Below are 13,619 nucleotides of genomic sequence, written 5' to 3'. Positions count from 1 at the left end.
GTTAACATGGCAAGTGTACCACCGTATGGATGTTAAGGCCGGTACACAATGAACAGAATACACAAACATGCCTTTATGTGGAGCTGCGGCTCCATTTAGCTCAGTCCCAAGACAAATCCCCTTTTGTTCTGTGGGGTAAAATATAGAACCTGAACACCAGAAATAAAGAGGAGAGGCCAGTATTTAAGAGTGAAGTTGGCTGGTTCTATCCATTGGGAAATGCAGGCCAGTCCAAAACACTTTTTTTTCAACTTAAGGACAAGTGACATAGAAAGAAATGCGCCTAGTTAAATTCTACTAAAATGGACAAGTGGCAAGTGGATAAAGACACTTTTCACAAATGAACTGACATTTAAATGCAAAGGCCTACTTTGAGTACTAAAGGTGACATAGGTTTCCCATGTTAAATAATGGCTATGTGTAGACCATACCAAAGGGATACCATGTCGTTTCAAGTTTTATATTAAAGAAATACATTACACATGGACAGATTTAAAAACGGCAGCAGTGCACATGGGAAGAAAATAAGAAGTTGTGCATTTGGAAGCTAAAAAGGAGGAATAATGCCTTTACAATTCAAAAATAAAGTCAAATGGCAGATTGTTTTATCCAGTACTAAGAGACTTGATTTCAGCCCAGAAAAATTGCATTTGTAAGAGAGAGGCCAATTTCGTTTGGTGTAGATTTGAATACTGCTTCCTTATGTAACTATGGCCTAACTTTGTGGATAGAGTGAACTTATTTCTGTTTATACAGTATGTAAAGGAAGATTGTATTTATGGACAACAGCCTAAATGTAATCCGAAATGCAACATGTTAAAATTATGTTAACATAATTATGTTTTCACGCCTTGAAACACTTGTGTATAGGCGCGTTACAAATGCCATATCATATCATATCATGTGTGGGATATTTTGACCCATTCCAAGGTGCCTCACTGCATCACTTTACAAATGGTGAAAGAAACAGCCCTAAATGGATGCGCTGACTCCACTGCGTACCAAAATCTTGAAACCGCGTTTGGGTCAAAACCAAAAAAAGGCTGCACTCCCTACCACACACAGTCTGGGGGGGTGAAAACAGAGTTCTGACTGCAGGAGCATGCCAGTGGGCTCTGCCACATTCAACATGGAGCAAAGCAGCAGAATTGTGCTGAAAACCAAAAATGCCTTTTAAAATGTTAGCTTTGCAACCTTAAAGAGTGCTGTTTTGGCGCTAGATCCATTCATTTCCATTGAATCATTAAGATTAAAAGGGTACTGCAATGCCCAGGCTCATCCAGTGTGGCTCAGAGGAACCGGGACTCATTGACTGACAGCTCTATAAAAGGTATCTAATGAAAAAGCAACCCAGGAACCCTTGTTTTCATTTTCAAGGGGGTGGGGGGAAATGCGGATAACTTTGCAACAAGTAACAGAATCAGCTGTGCAGAGAGAAACTCTAAACAAAGACAGGATACATGTATCCAGACTGCAAACAATCCCAGCACTCAAGGGAAGAACTAATGCTGACTAAAATGTGTATGTGCAGCAGAGGAAAATCTGATTAAAGGACTCAGTTTAATGTGCTTTTTCATGAATGAAGTGCAAAATCGCCTGTTGTGAAAGCATGTTTTTGTTAAAGGCTTAATTCTTGAAGAATGTCAAGGATTGCTAAGGTAAAAATCCACCCATAAACTGTGTTCATTTTACGTGTTTAAATGAAAGATTTAGATGAAACTTAAAGCTAAACCCAGTCTTGAGTTAATTAACTATTTTTTTTAAAAAACAATTCTGCTCTGACAGTCCTTAGCGTGGGAAAGGTTGACACTTCACTACCGGTAGGAAAGGCTAATTGCTGCTGGGAGGCCTTGCATACTCATGACAAAGAACCTCATTAGACATTCTTCTGGACCCCAGGCAAAGGCAATAGCAGGCATGGACACTCATCCTTCCAGGGGAAGGGCAGGAAGCTCCGCTCTCAATGAAGAGACTTCTCATTGAACTTCAAAGGCCTTTCCATTTGCTCACACTTGGGAAGAAAGAAAAAAAAACTGTCATGTGATTTTTGGGTTTAAAATGCTTATTTTTCCACTGAACTTCATGACATGTAACTTGGCAGCAAGAATAAGTAAACGAATGAAAAGTACATATATATAAATCTGAACATATGCTAGCCATTTGAAAACTTGGTAGGATTTCTTACTGCGTAAGGAACTGAAGTTATGAAAAAAGACCAATTGCCCAGAAACTATTAATGTTGCAAATCAAATATAGTGTACCCATGTCCTAGGGGTGTTTGCACATATATGTACAGAATTAGGAAATGTTTGGCCAAACCCCCATGGTTGAAATTGCCAAAATTTAACAGGAAGACAACACCAGGTCCCACTGACTTGGGAGTTGGATGTAAATGTGACCCACAAAATATTTGTATACCAAATTTCTTAGTGGGCATAAGTTCATACATATGTATTTGTGTGAAAGTTACATTTTGGTCCAAATAACTATGGGAGGTTCCCAGATCATATCATAAAACATGACAGTCCTTTCTGTCATCCAACCAGCCAAGAGCAAGACGGGAACTGTGCCTTTGACCAATCATAGCCTTGTGGGTGTGGGTTGTAAGTCTGCTCCTACCATAAACTGGGTGGTCGTTTGGCATGATAAATAAGGGAACCTCACAACACAGAAAGACACTGATTCCTGACTCCATCCTGATTTCTGTGTGGTGCCCTATTCCTGAATTCTCCATCTTTGTTCCTGATTCCAGATTTCTTTGCAAAGCCATGGCCTCAGCATTGCTGAAATCCTTTTCAGCTAGGCCCACATCCAGAAACAATCCCAAAACTTAAGGGAAGCAATTTTGATCCAGTTTGGCTTGCTACCATAAAGGCTTGCCTGCTGAAACTCGCCATCCCATTGATCTACAGCGTCCAGGAACCAGAATGGCCAATCCAATCCAGTCCAGTTTGAGATGCCAGTCCAGTTGACCAGAACCGCCCAGCTGACCTATCCCGCCAGAGGTACCCTGCTGTCGATCAGATCCATGATGACCAGAGCCCTTGACGCTCCAAAATCTTAAAATAAAGTGGACTGTAAGTATCAATAGGAATCATAGTAAACCATAGCATATATTGCCTTACATCGTCCTATCCCAATCTATAACCTATCCCCTCTTTAATTTAAGAACCTATAATATTGTCAGAACCATTCTTGCAACTGTGTGATTCTGAGTGTTAGCGCTGATTTTTATCTTCATTTTGTTTTACTAGACCATAAGCCATTAGTGATTTTGATTAAATAAAGTAATTCCCATAAAGAAAATGGGGTATCCGCCACGTGAAGGGTTACAAGTGGCCGTGTAACTGTGGAGATTCATGGGTGGCATTCTTATTTTTCTTAGCCATTAATCTATTATAAGTAAAATCAACCTGTCATTTTAAAACCGATTTTCTGTTTTTCTCTGTTCTATTTTTCTAAAAACACCTCTCATTCAAACTTGCATAACTTCCTCAATTTAATAGCTAGAGGTTTAATTTCAACTCTGACTTAAACCTAAGACCTTTAGCTACATCCTAACCCAAAAACATCCAAAAACATATCTATTTGACCAGTTTTTCTTAAAAACAGTATAGTGAAATTAGGCGGGAATTTGCATTTCTGCAAAAGTTTTACACCTGTGATGTTCAATTCCTATTATCTCCAAACTTCCATAAAGATTCAAAGTGTGTATTGTTGCTCATACTAAAGCTGATGATTTTTAGGAACTTTTCCATGTTGCTCCCATAGATATTTATATTGATTTAAGGACTTTTTGCACACTTTTCATTGTTTTGCTCAGTCATTTTCAAATGTCATTTTAAAGGTGTAAAATTTCCAAAACGTTTTTCTCTCTTGTTTGGGGAGGGGAGATTGTATTCAAACCCTGTACACTGTTCTTTATTCCTGAATACCTGCTGCTTACTTACATCTGTGCAGAGTTGCTTATTTGTCAGTTGAGAAATTTGTAGTGGGAAATCTTAACTTAAGCGCTATCTTTCAAACAAGGCAAAACTGTTCTTTTCTCTGTGTTTTATATTCTGTGTTGCTAGAAGTGAATTCAACTGCCTTACCTACTTTCTTTTTTGTATTGTCACCACATTGGTGATTGTTGCCCCATATATTGAAATATATGTTTTATTTGAATTTTAAATAAATGAATACATACATAGCCTAGGAGTAATCCCCACAATCCTATACCTAACCAAAATCATACCTGCAACACAAACTTAGTAATCAAATGAAGACTCCTAAGGAAACTAAAGAGAGAAGCAGTCCCCCTGAACACAACAACGCTGTGGGAATCTCTCCGCTGAGAGACGAGAAAATACAAACAGTGGCTCAGAAACACTAGACTCGCCTTTTACCAGACTGAGGCAGAAAACATGCTTAAGGCACTAACCAACAAAAAACCCTGGGAATTCTGGTCACTCATTAACAATTCAAACCAACTTCCCAACAGCCAAATGATGAACTCATTCTCAGAAGCTAACTGGACTAAACACTTCTCTCAACTCTTCGAGTCCCCCACAACGAACACCAGCCTAATCAATCGATCAGCAGACGGAAACTGGGTGGACCTCTCAGATAGAAAAGAGATAAAAAAAGTAATCCTAAGGCTGAAGCTGTCGAGAGCACCAGGACCCGATGGGCTCGCCAACTCTGACCTAAAACAACATCCGGACAACTGGTCAACTGTAATTAGCATGATCTTCAAGGACTGCAAAGAAAGGAAAATAATTCCAGATTCCTGGACCCGAGCAGTCATCGTCCTGATCTTCACAAAGGGTATCAGAGAAGAACCTTGCAACTACCGGTCTATAGCCCTTCTCGACATCATCGGTAAGGTCTTTGCAACAATTCTTCTGAGCCACTTCCAGAAATGGGTTCACACATCTCCGAGCACTGATCCACTCCAAACGGGGTTCCAGAAGAATGCCAGCACAGGAGCCAACATAATGCTTTTGAACATTATCAAAGAAAAAGTTCTGTCAGGAGCACCGCATGTTTTTCTAGCAATTGTCGGCCTATCTCAAGCCTTTGACAGAGTCGACAGGCAAAAACTATGGGTCAAACTAAAGGTGTGGGACTGTCCCGAAGCAATCCTTGATCCTATAATCGCCCTCCACTCCAACACCAACGTCTCTGTTCGTCTAAACCATCAAGGCCTACTTTCTGCCCCTATACCTTCCCACTGAGGAGTGAAGCAAGGTTGCCCGTTGGCCCCTGCTCTCTTTATATCTTTCCTCGGCGACTTCAAAGACACCCAAGTTAAGATCAGGTCCCTTCCACCCAAAGTGGGAAACGTAAGGGTCCCAAGACTTCTATACGCTGACGACCTGATACTATTAGACCATACCCAGGTTGGCCTCCAGCGCCAACTCAACAACCTTGCGCAATACACTAAAGACAACAACCTCAAGATCAACAAATCAAAAACTAAAATCCTGATTTACCAAAAACTGGGAAACAAAAAGAAAGAGAGCGTACAGTGGTACTTACGCTTACAGTGGTACTTACACCAGTCCAAAATAGAAATTGTCCCAACATTCAAGTACCTGGGAGTCCAAATCGACAGCACCAAGAAAGCACTGAGCATGCAGCAAACACTATGGGCAAAGACCAAGAACCTAACTGCCCAACTACGAGCAGTTAACAGAAAATACGGTAAATTCTCCTTGTTACCCGCCATTCAGTTCTACAAGGCAAGAGTGATCCTGTCACTGATTTACATCATGGACGCAACACTGGCAATCCCGTCCTCGCTGTGGACAAAACTGGAAGGTTTCATTTGGAGAGCAGTACTAGGACTTCCTAACTCCACATCTTCTGCTGCAATAAGACACGAACTAGGTCTACTCTCACTAAACGCAGTCGTGGCCCAAAGCAACATGCAACTGTTTAGAAAAATTCAACACCCAGAGAGCCTCAAAATCTACCATATGATCGCTGAGGAAATCGCCAAAGGAAGCAACGAATTCTTAAATGACTGGGTCAAGACACAAAAACAAATCCTCAGAAGAAGAACAATTGGAAAATCCACTAAGAATCAAATCAAAAATGGAATGGTTAGATAGGATAAACACCAACGAGAAAGCAGTCACAAACAGACTGCTAAATCATCTGCCACCGACCTTCAATAAACTTAAGGAACCCATGGCTTACTGTGCAAAATAACTGAGTAAACCTTTAATGAAAACCTTGCTGAAAGCACGACTTAACCTGCTACCTACTCAGGAAATTTTAGCAATTAGGACAGCCAGCAAAGAGAAAGCATGTCAACTCTGTGAAGACCCACAAAACACAGAATCAATTAGACACCTTCTGATGTCCTGTCCGGTACTAAAACAAGATAGGAAAGCCTTTTTCGGCCCTCTACTCTTAAACTCTTTTGTCGACGACGAAGAAACATGGTGGAACCGTCTCATCACAGGAGCCCAAACCAGATGGTCAATAGCGATGGCTAAACTCCTAAACATCGCTATGGAGAAGACTAAACAACCGTCTGGCCTCCCCACAACCCCCACCTGAAAACATACGCAAATAGAAGATCCTTCCACTTCACTTACTTCTAGCGCCTTCACTACTTCCTTTTAGTTCCGAAAACTAGAAGCTGCTAACTTCATTATTTTCCACTCTCTCTGCTGATAACGTCCTTGTAAAAATCTAAAATGATTATACACAAGTAATAAAAACAAAACAAACAAAAGAAACATATTACCTTTAGAAGTCAGCCTGATTCCTGGTCCATTGTGACCTGGGGGTATTTTGAGAAGGGGTGTGATATGAGTGGTGTATCACTCAGAATATTGAACCTATAGACACAATACAATAAGTATTTCATTTGTGCACTACATACTAGGCAGAGACCAGGGTGTATTGCCTGATTGAAATCCTTAACACATACAGTGCCAATGGAAAATGTTATCCCTTTAGGACCATGCAGGTAACTGTCTGCTGTTGTTTTTCTCCACTGAGCTGCTGGGTATCTGGAATTGTGACCCCCAACCTTTGGGGGCTGGGTTCACCAAGGTAGCCGGCCTGTAAGTTCAGTAAAATAAAATGAAATAGAAAGCCAGAGATCTGAACTGTGGGTGATGTGGATAAAGCCATCCAGCAGAAGCAACCTTAAGGTAAAATCTTCACATGAAAAGTGCATTAGCTCTGAACACAGACCCTTTGAAAATCCAAACTCAAGACCTTTGGCTAAGGACCCCAGAAGAAGAAGGTCTGGTTGTCAAGTTAAATGCTAAGATGTACAAAGAAATAGATTGATAGTATAGGATGCACAGATAACATGACCAACAGATATGACCTTTAAGGTCAGGCTTCACATAAACAGTGCATTAAGCTCCAAGCAGGAACCCTTTGGAGCCAAGAAGGGAAAAATGTTAAGATACACATAGATAAACAAGATAGCTGGTCACATGTTGTAAGGGAAATGAAAACTGCTTGGGTCTGATTTGAATGTGAAACTGGGTCCATGTTAGGCCCTGCCATTGATTAAACACTGAACACATTTTTCCTAAATAAAAGGAGCATTGTGTGTCCTATTGAGCCCACCATAGGTTCAATTTAAAGGGGATGGAAAGCCCACTCGGACCGTGTAAAAATGAAATTTGTGTGATGTACACAAATTCAGTTATGGGAAAAATGATGACATAATTCTGCCATTTTCATACATCTGAGAAATGGGAACGTTGGCAAAGTGATAGATCATGAAATTAAGGTTTGAATTGGAAATGGTCCCATTATAATGTGTTTCTTCCATTGAATATCTGGCAATTAAGTTTTCCAACAATTTGAAAAATGGGCTCAGCAGATTGATAAGTGCGCCCTGACAGCCGCCGAATATGTGTTACGGTTGCTCGTTTTCTCTTCCCATTTTGGGGGTAAAACATTTTAATTTGCTACAAGAGTGTATAAGGCACAGCTATCACATATGGAGCCGAGCTATGGGGCCATGTACTCTGTCTCCCTCTCCAGGTAGCTGGGAATAAATTCATGAAGCTTTGTTTAGGACTCCTATGTAGCGCTCCTTCAGCACTAGTAGCATATGAACTGGGTTTATCAGGGATAATATATGGAATCTTGTTCAAAGCACTTACATACTGGCTTAGAATCTGGAATTCTGATGGGTTGACACCTTATGGAGAATGCCCCCTAGAGGTACTACATCAGAATGGTGGAAAATCACTTCTGTGTTTCAAATATGTGAAATCCATGTTTCTGATTATTGATCTTAAAGTATTATGGACTGACCCAACAAAACTTGACCCTCGGTCTAAAAGCATTATCAAGAATTGCTTTTATGATTGGGTTCTGAAAGCCAGATTGGATATTTGCTATTCATGTTGTTTATCATTTAATAATATACTAGCCAAGCCTAATATGGTGAGAGAACCACACCTAGGGCCTCATTAGGACCCAGGCGGTAGGGGTTTACGGCGGCGTAAACAGCGCCAACCCTTACCGCCTGATTCCGAGGTCCCTTAGCGCTTGGAGGTTTAAACACCTGCTTTTAGCAGGTGTTAAAATCCATGGCGCTAAGGGACCTTGTTGTTAATTACGCCACCGTAATTTACGGTGGCGTAATTAACGCCTTCCCCACTCCCATTATGCCCTATGGGGCAAAAATGGGAATGGGGAAGGGTAAATGGGTTAATGGGGACTTACCGCCCCACTCACCTCGGAATGGGGCGGTAAGTCCGCCAACCACCATGGCGTAAACGTAGTTTACGCCATGGTGGTAAAGGTACGACCCAGGCGGTAACTTACCGCCTGGGTCGTAATGAGGCCCTAGAATTTCCCAGTTCAGAGGCAGAGGAGATGGAAGAAATATATGAGCAGCCTACTTGAAGTCCGCTAAAGGGTCTTTGACTCCAAATATGTTTTGGTAGCCAATGTTTGACATGGCCTTTCAGAGTGGAATTCTCTATTATTATAACATAATGTATTCATCTATGGATGTTTTTTCACCTATATTAAAGTAATGAAATATAATAGAATAATAGACTAACTGCACTGTATTACATTGCACTTTAACAATTGGCCATCATGTGATGTTTGAAATAATGTTAACTTCTTTCTTTAGTTGTATGCTACATATACATATTTCTTAGTTAAAGAAAAATATATTGAGTTGTTTTTTGGAATTGTATGACATGGGGTGCTTTTACGGCTTTGTGCTGAAATAAAGTTAATACAGTAAGTAAAAAAAGGCTAGAAAAGGCTCAAAAGGAAGACCTTTGGTTGACTCCTTAGAGGTGTGGACAATGAATGTGTTGTTCATGTAAGGAGTGGCATACTAATTGTGAAACACATTTGGCAGTCGGCCTCAAATGCGATAACTTTCTTTTATATTAATACATGTTTATTGGAACCCCATTGTAACTCCTCACAAGTAGTTATTTTACTGTTTGGATCTGTTGTTCTCAGATTGGCATAATGTCTTTGATCTAAACTGCATGCTAGTTGAAGTAGGTATAAATTGTAGTTGCCCTGTTCCTTCTAGTGGAATTTTCGATTGAGAGCAGGGTAAATCAAAGAGGCATAGCATGTGCATGGTTGATGTCTAATTGGCAATTTACAAACTTAAATGCCAATGTATGGGTGGTGTGCATGGAAGCCTATGTGAAGAAGCGTTATCAGCAGCACTACAATTGATTATGTCTTTGCATCTAAAGCTGTGACCAAATGTTGTCTCTGTGCATTCATGAAACTAACTCAAGTGATCATGCATGCCTAGTCCTAAGTGTAAACATACAAACTAGAGTTTTGAGAAATCAAGGTATTTGAAGTAATTTGAAGTTACCAACTAGGGAAAACGGGTCCAACAGTCAGTTAATGATACAGAAACATTCTTAAATAAGCTGGCTGAGATGCTAGAGGTTGGAAATTGGCTAGAGCTAAGAGTTGATCTATTAATTAATAACAATAATCTGCTATTGAACCAACTGTTTTCCTCCATCATGAATAGCATATATAAATCGACAAAGAGACCAGTGCATCTCAACATCAAATTTGACTTGGAGATCATGTTAGAGAAGTGGGGATTGAGGAGATAAATGAGGAGGATAGGTAGAGAACACTCTTACTCAGATGAGAAAGGCAGTTACAAAGAAGGCCAAACAAAAATATAAAAAGTGGCTGTGTCAACACAAGATAATAATGAATATAAGAGATGGCACCAGCATTTAGAAGAAATTCCATTCTAGGAATTCTTATAAATGTTGGAAATGGATAAACAAAGAGGTCTTGTGAGTTTATGCAAATTAACCCAATTGAAGAAGCTAAATGGATTGAACATTTTAAAGGGACATTTGGGGTAAAAAGTTTTTCTATTATGATGATCTATCGTTTTCCAATAGGTTTGTTCCAAAGTCAGAAATTGAACAGCTAAATCTGAAATCTAAGAATTCGTGAGCAGTAGGCCCCCGGTGACCTTTCACATTTTATTTAAAAAGGGGATCTTTTACTTTGGGCATACCTTTTAGATCCATTGTTCTAAGACAGAAAATAGACTCCCCTAATCTTGGCATAAACGTTTTCTAGTGCCTATTTACAAGAAGGGAGATCAAACTTATTTGGACAATTAATACCCCATTGCTCTTCTAGACTCTGCCAGCAAAATGTTTGTGTCTTTATTACTTGCTGTTCTGGAAGAGTGGACTTGGGAAACAAACAAGTATCTATCCTCCTAACAGGTTTCAGGAAAAGGATGGGGACGACACCTACTGGTATTATTTTAAATGTATAGTTCTTGCAGGCAAAAACAAAAAGAAAGTCCCTGATATAATGCAACATATGTAAATGTGTGGGCCGCATTCGATTGCGTAGATCAACAGAAACTGTGGAACAAGTTGTACAACTGGAGTATCCCTAACGGTTTATTATAAATCATCAGAACATTATATTCAGAAACAGAAATTGGAACACAAATAAATTCAGCAGGATTGTACTCCTAAGATATTAAAACAGGCACAGTTTTTTTCAGGGCTGCATATTGGTCCCGCCTTTTCAAAAACGTTATATATCTGATATATCTGAGGATTTAGAAAAGAGCTTTACATTTTTTGGGCCACTTACATATTTTTGCTAATGGCATAGTATTGTTGGATAATTTTTTTGTATTCACATATTTATTGAGATATAAATTGCACATGTCAGTCAAAACATTTTACAAATAAATATACAACCCTGCCCCCTCCTCCACCCTCATAGTTGCATTTAACAGTTCAACTATTTACAACATCATAAAAAAACATTCCTATCAATGTGTTCCCTACTAAATCCATATACATCTATCTATACATCTAGTCAATGACGTTGGTGCAATTACTCAAACTTCATGTACGAATAGTAGTTCAATTATTATAACTCCATAAATGTCCCCCAGATTCCTTCATAGAGGTTTATTTTCACCCTCTCACCTTCTCCTTTGAGGACATTCGATGTATATCCTCAAGCCATGCAGAGGGGGCTTTCTCACTTTTCCATTCTGCCAGTATAATTTTCTTCACAGAACAGTGTTGCCCTGAAGAATCAACACTTCTGTGGGTATGACAGACCTTCTATTAAATCCTCCTGCTAGGATAATGGTTGTATGATCCTAATCAATATCTAGCATAAAAACTTTGTTCATAGTTAATGTGATTTCTTTCCAGAATACCGTCAAGCCACTGCACTCCCCGATCACTCCCCTATCATATGTTCAAATACCTCCAGCATGCCTTAGAATCGAGCATACCCCTTGCATAGAGTTTGAGTGGAGTCCAGTACACTCTGTTCAACATTTTGATCTGCCTTGCCCTTTGTCAGAGGTTTAACAATGTCATGCACACATTCCTGGATTTTACTGCAATAGGCCAGCAGAGAGAGTTGATTCTCTTTAATACTTATTAAGAAGACAATAACCATAGGATAATTGTTCATACATCTGCAATAATGAGTGTCAAAGGGTCTATAAAAAATGTTTCTTACAATTAGTAGCTTGCCTAGTGGTACTAGTTTGAGTCTGAAAATCATCTTAATTTGTTATCATTCAAAGATTTCAAATCTGTCTCCAGTTTTATTCCTCCTAGAGGACTGATGATGGTAGGGGATGCCTACAGCAGAGGGGCATCATGATCACCACCATCTGATGTAATTCTTAGATTTCAGTCCCCTTTGTCAACCAATTTTCTATGGTGAATTGGTCAGCAGAAAACAGTACTTCAAAGTGGTCAGTTTAGTGTGTGTACTTCATATTCTTGGACTGACATCCCCATTTTCATGGTTTCATCATTTTTTCCTAAATAGTATTGTTCATCTGCATGCCAAATAAAGGACTACAATAGTATTGTTTCCCATTGTGGGGTGAAATATCCCTAAAATGCCATAATTATAGGCTGGCGTCAGTGGGGGAACATGCCCCTCAGTAAAAGGCCTGCGATGGAGTACGTGTAAAATGGGCCCTTTGCCCAAACACGAAGGAGCAAATTTAGGCATCTAAGCCTGGGGATGCCTGAAAATCTTCCTTGCTACAAATGAGGGGAAACATTTGAGAAAGGTCTGGAAAAGATGATACCCTCTTGGCAAAAATGGCAACATCCAGCATGTAAATCAAATGACCATATTGTGTGCAAATTTGCACTGCAGAATGGAGTTTTGTACTTTGACCAAAATAATTGCCTTCAAATCCGTTGTCATTTTCAATTAACGACATGCTCTTCAAATTATGTGCAGGAATGACATCAAGGAACTGAAAGTCTGTTCATCATGAGCCCATCACAGAGAATCGTTTAAGTATTCAGCATCTACAAGGAAATATGGAACTACAACGGCATGAAAGTTTTCATGGCTGAAACTAACCCCAGTGGTATTGCAATTTGGGTCTTCAAAATCAACACTGTTAGTATTCAAATGTAGAGCTAAAGGATTTATATATATTATGTTGCATTCTGTAATCACTGTTTGCAGGAAAGTACTGGTACAAGGGCTTACATGTCTAGATAGTGTGCATTTGCTAAAGTTGGATCAAATGTAAAATGCTGGGAAAAGACAACTCTTAAGTTTAAATTCCTAGCCATGAACCTCAGGTGTAAAACCAGCCTTCCCAAGCTGTGTTACTATGGGAATGAGCTGAGCTATTCTGTGGATCCTCAGGTTTTATGACCAAAAGCACTCAGGCCGTCGTAAACAAAGCAATTAGCCTTTGAAGCTCTAGGCTAACCTCAACAAAAGAGTCTCTCTTAATGTCAGAGCTAAGAACCAGATCTCTGCTTATAGAGGGGGAAGAGTAAAGGTAGAGCTTCACACACATTTCACACAATAGGAGATATGCAATTTTTGGACTAACTTGGGAAGTATGAATCGTACATTTTTCATGTTTGAATTTATAAAAAGCTGTCAGTGAGCTGTTTCTGGTGGGTCCAAAACGATTTTGGTGTGACGCCAACCTATCAAAAGTTATAAAACAAAAATGTATTGTGTTCTCTGCATGAATATGACAATCATAAAAATTAGAGGAAATGTGTAACAGTGGATGGGTATTCTGCCCACTGAATGCCATATTTTTCAGTAATGTAGGTTGGGCGTAAACGAGAAAATACTGTAGC

Source organism: Ambystoma mexicanum, chromosome 10 (genome assembly GCF_040938575.1).
Source record: "Ambystoma mexicanum isolate Mex_15411 chromosome 10, UKY_AmexF1_1, whole genome shotgun sequence".
Lineage (NCBI taxonomy): Eukaryota > Metazoa > Chordata > Amphibia > Caudata > Ambystomatidae > Ambystoma > Ambystoma mexicanum.
The sequence above is the reverse complement of the archived record's forward strand: the minus strand, read 5'-3'. Positions refer to the sequence as shown.